The 14,913-nt window shown below is 47.6% G+C and overlaps 1 protein-coding gene across 1 annotated transcript in view; it reads left to right on the top strand.

Annotated features, from left to right (window-relative positions):
- Positions 1 to 1,232: 1,232 nt before the first annotated feature.
- LOC147031591 (uncharacterized) overlaps positions 1,233 to 14,913 on the top strand; it is a 98,140-nt gene continuing 84,459 nt past the window's right edge. Inside the window, exon 1 of the mRNA XM_085865778.1 lies at positions 1,233 to 1,308. The gene's annotated coding sequence lies outside the window, so the exon portion shown is untranslated. The remainder of the gene's footprint in view (positions 1,309 to 14,913) is intronic.

Below are 14,913 nucleotides of genomic sequence, written 5' to 3'. Positions count from 1 at the left end.
ACACACACACACACACACACACACACACACACACACACACACACACACACACACACACACCGATGAAGAAGAGTTGATGAAGAGTAAAAGGAGAGGCGATGAGGCTAACGGTCTCAATACCTTGCACGATTGCCCGACCGCGCCACTAATATGTTGTGTGGGGATGTTCTGCTGGCGATATATGCTCTGCTGGGCGATACCTCCCTGACAGCTGGCACATCGTCTCTTGCTTCGTGGCACTTCGTGCAGCTGGCATCGGTCCAGAGAATGAGACGTGACCGTTGGGCGTGAAGGCAGGGACTTGGGTGGGGTCAGAAGCAAGCGGGCGGTGAAGTGGTGCAGAAAGGCGGAGTCAGAAACGAATTGGTGCAGAAAGACGGAGTCAGAAACTAGTTGGTGCAGAAAGGCGGAGTCAGAAACGAGTTGTTGCAGAAAGGTGGAGTCAGAAACGAGTTGTTGCAGAAAGGTGGAGTCAGAAACGAGTTGGTGCAGAAAGGTGGAGTCAGAAACGAGTTGTTGCAGAAAGGTGGAGTCAGAAACGAGTTGTTGCAGAAAGGTGGAGTCAGAAACGAGTTGGTGCAGAAAGGTGGAGTCAGAAACGAGTTGGTGCAGAAAGGTGGAGTCAGAAATGAGTTGGTGCAGAAAGGCTGAGTCAGCAGGCGAATGGTTGAAGATGAATTCCAGGCCAGGACGAGCACAACGATTCGACAGGACTGAGCTAGCAGAAATGGTGCGCAGGAATGACACTCAGGAACTAGCAGACAGGAGCGATGAGCAGGAATGACGACACACGAATGTCTCAGGAACGACGACACATGAACGACTCAGGAACGACCACACACGAACGACGACGACTGGAACACCGCCCCGCGATCCGTCCTTTTATAGATCCGGTGGTGCGGGGCGGGGGCAACAACCCGAAGCGATGTCGTCACCCGAATCGGGTGCTCTGGTTGGGCCCCAGCCAACACACGGACCGGCCGCCATGACTGGAAGCGGCTCCACTTCACTTCCTGCCAGATGGCTCCAAGATGTGGAATCGTCTCGCTCCGAGCACCGTGACATGAATCGCCTTGCACCAAACCTCGTGATTTGAATCACTTTGCGCCGAACCCCGTGCCCCGTGCCCCGACGACCCGCGGTTGGCGCTGCTCAATGTGCCTGCACCATGGTGTGCCACGCAGCCCGAGCGATCCGGCCACACAGCATGCCTCTGCTTGGTAGCAGCTGCATTGAGGCAGAGGTGCGGAAGGATGTCTGCCGTCCGCGGGAGACATATGTTGCCGTCGTGGTGAGCGAAGACCAATGGTAAGCTGTTATTGTAACCCCATGCAGAGACCCGACCAAAGATGTGTGTTATTCGTGCCCCATTCTGCACGATGATAAAGTATCACGGCTGTGCACGAGTCCGTCGTTGTACATGTGGTCAGCGCGTGGGTCCGCCCGCCATCGAGCATGCCCCGTACAGTGCACGCGGGTCCGCCATTGTATACGTGTTCAGTGCGTGGGTCCGCCCACCACCGGGTAAGCCCCATACAGTGCAATAATAAACCACCCCGGGGCTGTGCGTGGGTCCGCCACCCCGATCTGTGTCATGAATTCAGGGAAAAGTTTGGAAGAGAGGATAGACCCAAGTATTAAATGGGGATTCAGATTGGAATGACATAGATATAATTATTAGATGGGTATTTGGAAATGGAAGAAGCGGCACCCTAAATGCTGGCAACTTGCAAAGCGCACGTGGCCGTGCCCTTTCCAACCCATCTCCTCGGTCCGTGTTCCGTGCAGCGTGGGCATCGTGTTGGGTGCACCTTCTGTTCAGTGGGTGGAAATTATCGCTGCACGTGCGTTTGGCAGGCTGTGATTTCTGCAGAGGGGTGTCCGGCGTAATGCCTGCTTGGCATTCGCTGAGGACCCATCTCACAGCGAAGGGCGCACGTGGCAGGGATTCACCTAAGGAATAAGAGTTTTCATAAAAGAATAGGAATGAGTGCAGAGATTTAATCAGACCTAACTATGAGATTCACACAACACACTGTCCCGTTTGTCCGATTAGAGAAGAAGGAAGGGACTATCTGAACGTACATTAATGGAATAATTGTCTCGGGACCGCTGTATGATGGTTACTATTGCTTTGGAGGGATGCGGTTCCCAGAACCGCAACAATATACTATCATTCGTATTTGTTCAGTAAGCCCTTCCATTATGTCTGGTGGGTATATGGGACAAGATGCATTGTGTCAGGCTTTTCGTTGGATCTTTAATTCCTTTCATTTCACTATATTTCGCACACGACCTCTCCTTCATGCATGCCACAGACCAGACAGTGATGTGTATATATATATATATATATATATATATATATATATATATATATATATATATATATATATATATATATATATATATATATATATATATATATATATATACACATGCCACAGACCGGACAGTGATGCTGCCCGAGGAGTGTCATGAACATATTCCGCAGCGGCCCCGTTCAAACTGCGCGCCATTCACCAACGGACGTTTCACCTCAGAACCTCACCATACTCACCACGATGCTACAACCTTCGTGCACATCACCACAACACCTCTTAAAAATGCCCTCAAAAATTTGCACTCAACCTCTTCACAATCGCTTCAATATCCTTTCCACGAACACCATAGCGCTTCCCACACCTCACTAACTGCTACAAAGTTCTGCAACCACAGCTAGTTCCCCGGACGCTCACCAAAATCCTTTGGAATGCCGGAGAACAGAGGACATTGCGGATACCTACGAGACGGAACACATTGGCATGTAGCTCAAAGCGCAAATATGCGCTGAGGCTCGTTCAAAGATGTCTTGGTAGCCCTGGCGCTCCGCAAAATAACCCACTCAATTGGAGCCCAGCACACGTTCATGGCCGAAGAGCACTCCCAAAACCCACACCCCATGTCTTTTGCATGGCCAAGCCTGGGAGCAAACATCTCCCATTTTTTTTTTTGGCTTTTTTGGCTCCAGAGTCTGGCGAAGTGGGGCTACCTCTCAGGGTGACGTCTGCACACCAATATGAACACTCAGATACACCTTCAGGGAATTTTGATCTGCTTTTTTGGCCTCTCCTTCTCCCGGGCTCTATAAAATATCTGCAGAGAGACACAGAGTGACCGACCGAGCCAGAGAAGGACAGCGTGAGTCAACGAGCCATTGCAGTCACTGAGCCAGAGAAAGACAGTGTGTCAAGTCACTGAGCCTGAGCTGAGGGAGGAGTCACCGAGACTGAGCCGAGCGAGTAATCACCAAATCATTGCCGGCTCATCAGCGCTCGGCTTCTGCTGAGTTCTGCAGCCAAGCTTCATTACCATTTACACTCTCTCGCTCACATGCCAAGTTAAGCTATCCTCTCACACGTTTTCTCTCTCCCATCTACTGTCTCATCTGCTGGAGACACACATTACTAAAGTAACACATATTATGAAAAGAGCAATTACAGACATGCACTCCTTCACTCTTCCTCTTCTGCACCTCATCTGCATCACATTTGCACCTCCCACCCACACACCAAAGACACCCCCAATTTTCTTCCATCCTCCCCTCTCCAAAGTGACTGGGAAGTGCAGGTCCATCGGTCACGCCAGGTATTGAAAAAGAGGTCGAAAATGCCTCAACTGCCTCAAACCTTTCTTGCTCTCCAATTTGCTCTCTCCCCCGTCTTGGTTCAGGCGTCCACAGGTAAGGTATCATGCAATGCAATGTAACCCTGCCAGGATGGGCAGTGCCAATCGGCGTTCATGGTTGCTTAGCAACCCGCCGGTGTGCGGAGTTATCTGTGGCCGGCGGCCTCAGGACCAGGCGTTCGGGAGAGACCCAAGTGCTTACCCTCGTGGCAAGCCTCGAACCCTGAGTCCGTAACAACATATACATATATATATATATATATATATATATATATATATATATATATATATATATATATATATATATATATATATATATATATATATATATATATATGTGCAGTGGCTGTGTTGTGTTGTGTTGTCCAGTTCTGTCATGTGTCGTCACTGAACTACTACTTCAAACTTTTGTGAAATCCTACCAAACTTCTGAGCTGCACCTAACTCTCTTGTGTATATGTCCTAAGGGTATTTGTTTTGAAATTTTCTGGGAATTATTTTTTTCTTAAACTTGAATCTTCAACTTCACTTGCTTATAAAAATGTAATATCACGAATATTACAAATTAATTGTTTGAATTCTGATTGGTACTTATCCTCAGTTAAAACAAACCTGTCCATAGCGATGCGTGATGAGAAGTTTTAAATTGCACAGCGGGAGGTATTTTGAATAATGTGGAGGTGAGGTGTTTCTAATAACGTGGCGGTTACCTCACAGTGAGGTGTTCTTAATAATGCCGTGGTGAAGCAGCGGTGAGGTGTTTTTAATACCATGACAGTGAGGTCTTTTTTAATCACGTGGCAGTGAGGTGTTTTAATGACGTGGCGGTTATGCGGTGGTAGACTTGATACCTTCACCGATCTCTGAGTCTGTCTTCGTTGAATTAATGAATATGGCGACCCGTTCTGTCGAGTTAAGTTTCAATGATTCAATGTACACTCAGATTGATGGTGTTGCGATGGGATCCCCTCTAGGCCCTTTCTTGGCAAACATCTTTGAAGGTTCCTGTGAAAAACGTGCCTTTGCAGATCCACATCCTGGAGTTCAATCCCCTTCCATCTATTACTGGTACATAGATGATATCTTTGTTGTCTTTGAGTCAACCTCAGCATGTAAAGTCTTCTTGGCATACCTGAACTCTCTCCATCCATCCCGAGAGTTCACCTTAGAGATGGAACGCTCCGGCGTACTTCCCTTCTTGGACGTTTTAGTTGAGAAATGGGCCAGTACTGATATAAGCACAGTCTACCGAAAGTCTACTTTTACCGGACAATGTGTACTAGGTGGGACTCGTACAGTTCCTCTCGATACAAGATTGAATTGATCGGTATGTTGGCCAAAACAGTAAGAAAGATCTGCTCCACAGGTAAACTCCATGCTGACATTGAGACCATCAATACTATTCTTCTTGATAATGGGTATCCTGAACAGATCATCAATAGATTGTATATACAGTGGTGCCCCCAGAATCCGAATTTAAATTTTTTTCCAAGAGGCTGTTCGGATTCCAAAAAGTTCGGATTCCAAAACTATTTTCCCAATAAGAAATAATGGAAAGTGAAATAATCCGTTCCTGGACCCCAAGAAAACCCACTTTCAAGAGACTTTCAACTGAAATTTCCCATGTTTAAGGTAAAATAAGATGAGTAAACGACCTTTTCTGAGTCATGAATCTTCTTCCAAGCCTGGGGCATGAGCAGGAGCATTGTCGCTTCTTCCATCAGGTCTGGATGCAGCTCCGGCCAATGGATCCAAAACGTAAACTGTTTAGCCTGGTGGAGGTATGTAATTAACCATACAGCACCAAATGGTGTTTTATATCCCAGTACACTCTGTGGAGACACAAATGTGCCGTTTTCACCGCACGGTTCCACGGGAGAGAATCAAGAGGTGAAGCTATTGGGTGACGCAGCATGACGTCACTACCATGCTCGCGAAAAAAACGTTGAGTTCGTTAAAGCCGATTCGTCAGAGGATTCATTGAATGAGTTCGCTTCATGATGGGTTTTCGCGCTTTTATCGCTTCTTTATTCTTCAGAATCCAACACACGGTCAATTTCGGCAGCTCGAACATGGCAGCGAGATCAGACACACACGTACCGCTCTCATGCTTAGCGATAAGTTCTTTCTTCAACTCAATTGTCGTTCTCACGGATTTCCTCTTACTCCTATTTGCTTCACTGCTCTTCTTGGTTGCCATGGTATATGCACAAGGGTGATAATTGAAGAAGAAGAAAAAAAAACAGCACAAATCAAGGTGAAAACACGAGGTAAAGTAGCGATCGACACACGAGAGATGCTTTCACGAGTATTTCCACCGACGAACTGAATGAACAAAGCGCCAAGATGCGGGTCGAACAGGCGGGGGAGACGCACGTGAACAAACATGAACGCCATGTTGTGTTCGGTTTTCAAAAATGTGTTCGGTTTTTACGGCAAATTTTTCTCAAAAAACATTGTTCGGATTCCAATTTGTTCAAACAATGGGGCGTTCGGATTCTGGGGGCACGACAGTATGTATATATATATATATATATATATATATATATATATATATACATATATACATACATACATACATACATACATACATACATACATACATACATACATACATAGAAAGAAAGACCCACCCACATTTCTCACCGGTGAATGGAGGGAGTAGCCAATCAGCTCTCACCTAATCAACTAAACCCAGGTGGCGAGGATTATGTAAACAATTGACCCCTCCCACACTCCTTAAGCCAAAGAAACTGCATAAAGCAACCCAAGAAGACCTAATTAAGGTAAGCACTATGCTGTTTCGAACCCTTCCCAGAGTTCCTCAACAACTATGACGACGTTCACATAGTACACACATGAGAATCCCAATGCCACACACAGCCAGAGCTACTGGACCGGTTTCATCGCTTTTTGACGAATCATCAGCGACAGCGCAGAGAGCAACGCACACCAATGAGGATATCAAGCATGGTCCAAGTGCAAACATCAAAAGCAGTCTATATACATATTGTTGCGGTTCTCAGAACTGCATGCATCCAACAGATAGTGGTCCCAAGAGAGTTATTACATTAATATACGTGTAGACTGTAGATAGTCCCTTCCCTTTTGTCTAACGGGACAACGGGGGGGGGGGGGGAGGGGGTGCGTTGCGATGGTCTCATCGCGAGGTTTACTTACATCATTCTTTCTTCATTTCGTCCCTACTCTTCTTTTATGATTATTACTGAGGTAAAGCTGAGCCACGTGCACCTTCACTGTGAGATGGGCCCTCACGGAGGCCACCGCGTGTGGGGTCGCTGCGAGGAAACGATGACGCGCGAGCATCAACATCCCAGAGCCCCCGTTCCCAAGCGAGCCCTCAACACAACGTGTGCGGCGAGTCATACAGTGCACTTGGCAGTTCGAGATTATCGGGAAGATTGCCGGTCGCATTAAAAAGGCATGCGAATGAATACCTCTGAAGAGGCTGCACGAATGGTGTTTTTCACAACACAGGAAACACAGCCAGCACGACGCCCACGCTGCATGAAACGCGTACGGAGGCCGATAAAGGCGACTCAACGCCACGTTTGGTGGGATGCGAGTGTGTGAAGTAAAAGCGACGCGTTCCTTTTCAACCAAATATCCGATACGTATTGGTGTTCGCCCCGCGCACACTCGAGCACTGGCCACGTGCGTAATGGCTGAACCACGCACACTGTATGGAATGTGCTCGAAGGCAGACACATACGCCGCTCGTGACTTTGTTATCATACAAAGCAGGGCACGAATACACCACTCACGACTTTGTGTCGTATTTCCTCAATATGTGACACGTATCGATGTTCGCCCCGCGCACACGCTAGCAGAACCGGGCGAATGCGAGCACTGACCACGTGGGCCATGGCGGATTCACGCGTACTGCACGAAACATGCATGGATTTATCCATAACAAGGTACCCTTGGCCCTCGCGGGCAGCAGCGGATTCCCCACGGAGGGTGAACATCTTATCTCTACTGCCAGCGAAGCTGAGATCGAGCAGGGGAATGTTGTACAGTGCGGGCCACGTTGGTACGCACGGAGCGGGCGCATTGATCGGCGCTGGTCGGACGCCCGAGCGGGCATGAGGGACCCTCGGCCGGTCGCCAGGTCACGGCCTGGGGGCTTTGCGGGACGATTCGCGTGCCAATTTCGGTGTGGGCGATTTGTGTCATGTCGTGGGGTCGGAGCGGAATATTTTCGCTGTCTGAGATGACCTTGCTGGAAACGGAGTGGTGCGGTTTCCGGCCAAAGTTAGTGGGCCATGTGAGGGGTCGGAGCTAATCAGAGCGCCTAATTCAGGTGATGATGCTTCGCTTTGGGGTGGACCCCCGCCCCATGCTGCAAGTCCGATAAAAGTCAGAGCGGTCCCTCCGCCTTTTTCGCTCTCACCTCGCCATCGTCTCTCTGCCCGACATCGCCACAACCCACCTCCTGCTGCCTGGACTCCGCCTCCTCGTCTCTACCCCCACGACGTTGATCCCACCCACCTACCTGGTCCCGCCTACCACTCCATCCACGCACTCTGGAATCCGCCCCTTCTCCACTCAAACCCCTCCTTCACGAACACGGTCTCCACACACGCTGCTGAAGCCAAAGACGACGCGCCAGCTGCCGGGTGCCGCACCACGGAGCATCCCCCCCCCCCCCACCCGAAAAGTATTGGTGGCGCGTTCGTGCAATCAAGTACAAAGGTACCGAGATCGTAGCCTCAACTCCTCTCCCTTGTTTTAATACTTTATCTTCATCAGGTTTTCTGTGTCTGTGTGTGTCCTGGCGCCTGTCTACTGAAGTAAGACTGCAGAAGATCGTTATTGTTATCATTATTATTTTCGCGTTAAGTCTGCTCTGTGTCCGCTTTTGTAAGTTGCTTGTTTATTTGCTGCACCACACCTCTCTGCCCTATCTTTGCACAACACACCCCAATGAATCTTGATTGTGCCACATACCTTTCCTCACCTATTATAATAAATCATTATTAGGAATGTTCCCTGCTCGTTTTTGTCTTTTCTTCCATTGATCCAGCATGGTCCGAATCCTAGCTTAGCCGGGACTTAATTCCCAACGGTCCGTTCCTTTTAGCCGGTACGTCCTTGGCAGTGTCGCTCGGTTGCATCCGATCCGAAAGTGATCCAATCCGGTAGAGTGATCTGGTTCGGATAAGGTGTACCGAGGGCGTGTTCCCTGGTAATTAAAATCACATGATTAACTAGAACGGGCACTCAGTAGAGCGCATACCTTCGCCAACGCTACATCCCCCCCCCCCCCAGAAACCGTTGATTGTGAGGGTATTTAATTCCATACCACATCTGCCATCTCATATGTGTTATGATGGCTTAAAAGCATTAAATTTCCTGTCATATCTTATATCACAAGATTGGGCATTGAATTCACAACATTTTGGCATTGGTTGCATGCAAATTGGATTAAAAAAATAAAAAATAAAAAAAAATAAAAATCGACCGTATTATGGCAAAATGACGATTTTGACCTTTTCATGACCTCGACCTTGACCTTTGTACTCTTAATTTTGTAATTGGTATTAGAGTGTGGGGAACAGAACAGTCAACATTTTGGTGTTGGTTTCATGCAAATCGGATAAGAATTGACCGTGTTATGACAAAAACCGCACATTTTGCAATGTCATGACCCCCGCCTGACCTTTGACTCCCAACCGCTAATAAGGGTTATTACGTCATTGTGTCATGTCACATATCACAAGATGGGGCATTGAATTCTGAACATTTTGGCATTAGTTGCATACAAATTGGATACAAATTGACCGCGCTATGGAAAAAGACGGTTTTGACCTTTTCACGACCTTGACCTTGACCTTTGACCCGATCGCTCTCAAAATCTAATCAAATGGTCCTCAGATAATAACCAATCATCCCACCAAATTTGCTGCGATTCAGTTCAATACTTTTGGAGTTATGTGAATAACAAACAAACAAACAAACACACATATTCACAAATAAATAAATAAATACACAGCAATCAAAACATAACCTTCGCAACAAAGTTTGCGAAGGTAATTAGGTAACCTGATTAACCCAAAGACGGGAGGACCCGAGGTCGCGCGGTTGAGTTATTGGCATTCACGGTTGGTTAAGCAACCCGCCGCGTCATGGAATCATCCGTGTGCGATGGCCTACAATTCCGGGGAGTCTCGTGGGGGCCAAGATAGCTTTCTCCCCCAACCCGCAACAATATATATATATATATATATATATATATATATATATATATATATATATATATATATATATATATATATATATATATATATATATATATATATATATATATATATATATATATATATTGTTACGGGTTTCCGCCACGTTCGGCGTGCGGACGACCGTTTTAGCCAAATCGCGGTTACGCGCCCACCGAAGGCCGCAATCCAGTCGTGGCTTTCCGGACCAACCCCAGAACCCAACCACGGATGCCTTAACGCATCATAAACTAGTCAATTATTCTGTCCACGCACTACAGGGTCAATCGCCGAATTGTCGATAGACCTAACTATTCGCGCGGACAGAAATACCGAGAGTTTATACCTCGACGGGACTTGTATGAAAACGAGCCGCTTAAGCGTGCTCGTTCCGTGTGTGAAGCCGAGCGGTTTTAAATTGCCAAATCCCGTCAGACCAGATTTACTTTTATTGGAGTTAAAAGCCAGCTAATTCTCCGAACGCACCATGGCAGTCAATGTGAGGAAATGACACGACGAGCAGGTTCACATTCAACAATGGGGGACATTTATTTAAACAAGCACGTAAGCAGTCAATGGGGGGATGGGGACAAGACACGAACAAAAAGCCTACAGCCAGTTCTATGCAGAATGTACAAACGAGCATGCACTTATCAACAATTCTACTTATCCAGACTGGCGCCACAAACAGACACATGCACACGCAGACAGAGATGGTGGCATTCACCTTTATTAATACTCCCAGCTCGGAGGGAAGGTGAGCTAGAGGTAAGGGTCTATCTTGGACCTGGTAGTCGGGGCTGAACGGGACCCCTTGCACGATCCAAAGGATCCAAACTGGTGAAGCCGGCAGGGCGCAGACTGGTGGAAGAAGACCCGCACCGACCGACCGAATCTCCTCAGACTCTCGTCAATGTTCTCAGAGCTCTGTCTCCTTCACAGAGGATTCGTCAATCTCCTCCGAGCTCTGTCTCCTTCACAGAGGATTCGTCAATCTCCTCAGACTCTCGTCAATCTTCTCAGAGCTCTGTCGCCTTCACAGAGGATTCGTCAATCTCCTCAGAGCACCCGTCGATCTGCTCAGAGCTCTGTCTCCTTCACAGAGGATTCGTCAATCTCCTCAGACTCTCGTCAATCTTCTCAGAGCTCTGTCTCCTTCACAGAGGATTCGTCAATCTCCTCCGAGCTCCCGTCGATCTCCTCAGAGCTCTGTCTCCTTCACAGAGGATTCGTCAATCTCCTCCGAGCTCCCGTCGATCTCCTCAGAGCTCTGTCTCCTTCACAGAGGATTCATCAATCTCCTCAGAGCTCTGTCTCCTTCACAGAGGATTCATCAATCTCCTCAGAGCTCTGTCTCCTTCACAGAGGATTCATCAATCTCCTCCGAGCTCTGTCTCCTTCACAGAGGATTCGTCAATCTCCTCAGACTCTCATCAATCTTCTCAGAGCTCTGTCTCCTTCACAGAGGATTCATCAATCTCCTCAGACTCTCATCAATCTTCTCAGAGCTCTGTCTCCTTCACAGAGGATTCATCAATCTCCTCCGAGCTCTGTCTCCTTCACAGAGGATTCGTCAATCTTCTCAGAGCTCTGTCTCCTTCACAGAGGATTCGTCAATCTCCTCAGACTCTTGTCAATCTTCTCAGAGCTCTGTCTCCTTCACAGAGCATTCGTCAATCTCCTCCGAGCTCCCGTCGATCTCCTCAGAGCTCTGTCTCCTTCACAGAGGATTCATCAATCTCCTCAGAGCTCTGTCTCCTTCACAGAGGATTCGTCAATCTTCTCAGAGCTCTGTCCCCTTCACAGAGGATTCATCAATCTCCTCCGAGCTCTGTCTCCTTCACAGAGGATTCGTCAATCTCCTCAGACTCTCATCAATCTTCTCAGAGCTCTGTCTCCTTCACAGAGGATTCATCAATCTCCTCCGAGCTCTGTCTCCTTCACAGAGGATTCGTCAATCTCCTCAGACGCTCATCAATCTTCTCAGAGCTCTGTCTCCTTCACAGAGGATTCATCAATCTCCTCAGAGCTCTGTCTCCTTCAGAGAGGATTCATCAATCTCCTCCGAGCTCTGTCTCCTTCACAGAGGATTCGTCAATCTCCTCAGACTCTCATCAATCTTCTCAGAGCTCTGTCTCCTTCACAGAGGATTCATCAATCTCCTCAGAGCTCTGTCTCCTTCACAGAGGATTCGTCAATCTCCTCCGAGCTCTGTCTCCTTCACAGAGGATTCGTCAATCTCCTCAGACTCTCGTCAATCTTCTCAGAGCTCTGTCGCCTTCACAGAGGATTCGTCAATCTCCTCAGAGCACCCGTCGATCTGCTCAGAGCTCTGTCTCCTTCACAGAGGATTCGTCAATCTCCTCAGACTCTCGTCAATCTTCTCAGAGCTCTGTCTCCTTCACAGAGGATTCGTCAATCTCCTCCGAGCTCCCGTCGATCTCCTCAGAGCTCTGTCTCCTTCACAGAGGATTCATCAATCTCCTCAGAGCTCTGTCTCCTTCACAGAGGATTCGTCAATCTTCTCAGAGCTCTGTCTCCTTCACAGAGGATTCATCAATCTCCTCCGAGCTCTGTCTCCTTCACAGAGGATTCGTCAATCTCCTCAGACTCTCGTCAATCTTCTCAGAGCTCTGTCTCCTTCACAGAGGATTCGTCAATCTCCTCCGAGCTCCCGTCGATCTCTTCAGAGCTCTGTCTCCTTCACAGAGGATTCATCAATCTCCTCAGAGCTCTGTCTCCTTCACAGAGGATTCGTCTATCTTCTCAGAGCTCTGTCTCCTTCACAGAGGATTCATCAATCTCCTCCGAGCTCTGTCTCCTTCACAGAGGATTCGTCAATCTCCTCCGAGCTCTGTCTCCTTCACAGAGGATTCGTCAATCTTCTCAGAGCTCTGTCTCCTTCACAGAGGATTCATCAATCTCCTCCGAGCTCTGTCTCCTTCACAGAGGATTCGTCAATCTCCTCCGAGCTCCCGTCGATCTCCTCAGAGCTCTGTCTCCTTCACAGAGGATTCGTCAATCTCCTCAGAGCTCTGTCTCCTTCACAGAGGATTCGTCAATCTCCTCAGAGCTCTGTCTCCTTCACAGAGGATTCGTCAATCTTCTCAGAGCTCTGTCTCCTTCACAGAGGATTCATCAATCTCCTCCGAGCTCTGTCTCCTTCACAGAGGATTCGTCAATCTTCTCAGAGCTCTGTCTCCTTCACAGACTCTCATCAATCTTCTCAGAGCTCTGTCTCCTTCACAGAGGATTCGTCAATCTCCTCCGAGCTCCCGTCGATCTCCTCAGAGCTCTGTCTCCTTCACAGAGGATTCGTCAATCTCCTCAGACTCTCGTCAATCTTCTCAGAGCTCTGTCTCCTTCACAGAGGATTCGTCAATCTCCTCAGAGCTCTGTCTCCTTCACAGAGGATTCGTCAATCTCCTCAGAGCTCCCGTCGATCTCCTCAGAGCTCTGTCTCCTTCACAGAGGATTCATCAATCTCCTCCGAGCTCTGTCTCCTTCACAGAGGATTCGTCAATCTCCTCAGACTCTCGTCAATCTTCTCAGAGCTCTGTCTCCTTCACAGAGGATTCGTCAATCTCCTCCGAGCTCCCGTCGATCTCCTCAGAGCTCCGTCTCCTTCACAGAGGATTCATCGATCTCCTCAGAGCTCTGTCTCCTGCACAGTGGATTCGTCAATCTCCCCCAAGCACTTGTCGATCTCCTCAGAGCTCCGTCTCATTCACAGATGGACGCCCTTCTGCACATGTGTCCCCCGCACCCTCCTCCCACCTGCCAAATTGAGCGGAAAACCCCGCTACCGGCCAGGCGGAGGAGCGAATCCAGGCGAGGGCGATGCAACCCTCAACAAAAGGGAAACCCAACGATTAGAACAAACCGCAGCGCAGGAACATTTAAATACCCGTTAGACTAGGGGAAAGGGCTATCTATAAAACACGTACTTACCAAGATAACTACTCTATAGGAACCTGAATGGTGTTCTGTGAATTTCCATAACCGCAACAATATATATATATATATATATATATATATATATATATATATATATATTTATATATATATATATATATATATATATATATATATATATATATATATATATACATATACATATACATATATACATATACATATACATATACATATATATACATATATACATACATATATATCTATATCAAGAAAGACCCATCCACATCTCACGTGTGAATGGAGGGAATAGGCAATCAGCTCTCACCTAATCAACTAAACCCAGGTGGCGAGGATTATATTAACAATTGACCCCTCCCACACTCCTTTAGTGAAGAAGCTGCATAAAGCAACTCAAGAAGACCTACACAAGGTAAGCACTATTTTGTTTCAAACCCTTCCCAGAATTCCTCAACAACGATAAAGACGTTTTTACAAGACAAGTTACTTCCATGCCAAGATGTGTAATCTTGCGAACGGCCAAAAGGTTATTAACTAAACTTCACTGAGTAATCGCAACTTACTGTTCACCAAGGAACCCAACCGAAATCCAAATTTGGTGGAAGCATGCAATGGGAGGCAGAAGGATGGAAAACGTTACTTACCTTTCTTTATAACAGCTTATTTATAAGGAGAAGAGAAAGGTGGATGGGATGTGGAGAATGGACAAACCAAGCGAGTCAACAGACACAAACAGGGAGGAGGGGGGATATGCAACTTATACACAGTGAAAAGGAATAAATAATCCTATCCCCAGAGGTGCCACAGAAACCACACTCTTACTGGCAAAGGGGAAGCAGGTGAGGGCTTTCCAAAGTCATGATGGCTGTTGGTCGAACAAGACGAAGATAAAGCGAGACAAAGCCAGTGAAGAGATGTTTCTCCTCCAAGTTCAAGGTCTAACTCTTCGACAACTGGAAGTCTCATTACTTTCCACAGAGGCTCCTCCCTTCTGTACAGCAAGTCCTCCGGCCACCCTCCATAGACGAGGGGCCATTATTGGCCACTGATTCTGGTGGGCAGTGCCACATGCTCC

The sequence above is a fragment of the Eptatretus burgeri genome, chromosome 2 (genome assembly GCF_056783735.1).
Source record: "Eptatretus burgeri isolate ZD-2024b chromosome 2, Ebu_testis_v1, whole genome shotgun sequence".
NCBI classification, from domain to species: domain Eukaryota; kingdom Metazoa; phylum Chordata; class Myxini; order Myxiniformes; family Myxinidae; genus Eptatretus; species Eptatretus burgeri.
Note: the sequence above shows the minus strand (reverse complement) of the source record. Positions and strands in the feature narration are given on the sequence as shown.